Below are 2,500 nucleotides of genomic sequence, written 5' to 3'. Positions count from 1 at the left end.
ATACGAAAATGTATAATAATAACAGAATTCGACACACGCTTTGCCCCCTCATACTGCGCCCACAGACCGAACCGTAGTGTACGGACCGGCTAGCACGGCATTGCATGGTCGACCGTCACCCTACCATGCATCAGTGTGCGAGCCAGCAGCCGGTCGGTGGTGTATGTCTCGGGTGCGGTGAATGATTATGTCACGAAGCCGGCACGTAGTGTATCATCCCGTATACAGTGCTTGGCATGATCGATCGTCATCACCGCGTGTAGCTGAGAATCCAAACACCCGGTCTGTGGTGTATGTCTCGGGTGCGGTGGATGATTATGTCACGAAGCCGGCACGTAGTGTATCATCCCGTATACAGTGCTTGGCATGATCGATCGTCATCATCGCGTGTAGCTGAGAATCCAAACACCCGGACTGTGGTGTATGTCTCGGGTGCGGTGAATGATTATGTCACGAAGCCGGCACGTAGTGTATCATCCCGTATACAGTGCTTGGCATGATCGATCGTCATCATCGCGTGTAGCTGAGAATCCAAACACCCGGACTGTGGTGTATGTCTCGGGTGCGGTGAATGATTATGTCACGAAGCCGGCACGTAGTGTATCATCCCGTATACAGTGCTTGGCATGATCGATCGTCATCATCGCGTGTAGCTGAGAATCCAAACACCCGGTCTGTGGTGTATGTCTCGGGTGCGGTGGATGATTATGTCACGAAGCCGGCACGTAGTGTATCATCCCGTATACAGTGCTTGGCATGATCGATCGTCATCATCGCGTGTAGCTGAGAATCCAAACACCCGGACTGTGGTGTATGTCTCGGGTGCGGTGGATGATTATGTCACGAAGCCGGCACGTAGTGTATCATCCCGTATACAGTGCTTGGCATGATCGATCGTCATCATCGCGTGTAGCTGAGAATCCAAACACCCGGACTGTGGTGTATGTCTCGGGTGCGGTGAATGATTATGTCACGAAGCCGGCACGTAGTGTATCATCCCGTATACAGTGCTTGGCATGATCGATCGTCATCATCGCGTGTAGCTGAGAATCCAAACACCCGGTCTGTGGTGTATGTCTCGGGTGCGGTGGATGATTATGTCACGTAGCCGGCACGTAGTGTATCATCCCGTATACAGTGCTTGGCATGATCGATCGTCATCATCGCGTGTAGCTGAGAATCCAAACACCCGGTCTGTGGTGTATGTCTCGGGTGCGGTGGATGATTATGTCACGTAGCCGGCACGTAGTGTATCATCCCGTATACAGTGCACCTCTTCCTACAAGGTTTGGTAGGTTAGCTTGGCATGCATAGCTAGAAGATTTTCTGGGGGTCCGAATTAGGATACTCTCCCCTAATAAAAATAATAATAATAATAATAATAATGATAATAATAATAATGATAAAAATTCTAAAGTGAATACTTCACCGAACGTCTAAGTCACGACCTCACGGCTGATAGTAGGATCAATCGAGTGTCTCCGCAGAACAAACAATGACGATCCAGCTTCGTGTTGTGGCACAGTGGCCGTATCTTACACGCGACCTTGTAGATGCAACTTGTAGTTGACTTCCACTCGCTCGATCGCATGGTGGTCCGTGCTGCTAGCGGGGTAACAGCGGTGCGGGAGATTTATTCTTGCTGATATATCAGCTGCGTATCAGGTCACTGGCGAGGTAGCCTGCCCCTACCAGTATGCAGAAGATGTTTTTGCCGATATACTGCAGGCTATTGATATCGCACAGTACAAGAACTAATAAAAAAAAACACCCGTACGATAACTCGTGTATTGTTATTTTGGGAATCAAACGGAGATAAACAATTTGCGTCTAATCGAGACGAAAGCAAAACAACGTGAGGGTAAAATTTGAAAAAAAAATATCAACCATCTTATTTATTTTAAAACTATTCATTACATATATGTAAACTTTTTAGACATATTTATATATTCCAAAAGCTCTATTTTTCGTCCTTCCAAAACAGCCAAAATATAAAAAATCGGTTGAAAAATAACCGTATTAAACATAACAATGTTAGCTAATACAAAAACAGGGTTTCGACCATAACTTATAATTTTCGGGCTATTTGAAAAACTTCAAGTTAACGCGCAAGTAACACTTGACTAAAGCTACAACCCATACTAAGCCACATCAAAAGCTCTTGCATTTTTTCATCATTTGTAGCGCCGTGAAATAATTGTGCGATAGAAGCCAAAAATTCTTGTTTTCATAAAAAATATATAACTTAGCCAAATATCAACCGATTTCCACAAAACCACTTTCGTTTGATTCGAAATTGAATATACTTTCAAAATTATAGTATACTTGTGGTATGTTTCTTACAAAAATAGACGGCAAATTTCGAATTAAATTGGAAAATTGCGTGAAAATATCTAAAAATTAGATTTAAACTCAAATAACTCAACATATTTTATTGATATTAGTAAAAACCTGTAAATATTTTTAAAGCTCTATTTGTTCCCTTTCTAAAACTGCTTAA

Source organism: Wyeomyia smithii, unplaced genomic scaffold (assembly GCF_029784165.1).
Source record: "Wyeomyia smithii strain HCP4-BCI-WySm-NY-G18 unplaced genomic scaffold, ASM2978416v1 HiC_scaffold_100, whole genome shotgun sequence".
Classification (NCBI taxonomy): Eukaryota; Metazoa; Arthropoda; class Insecta; order Diptera; family Culicidae; genus Wyeomyia; species Wyeomyia smithii.
The sequence above is the reverse complement of the archived record's forward strand: the minus strand, read 5'-3'. Positions refer to the sequence as shown.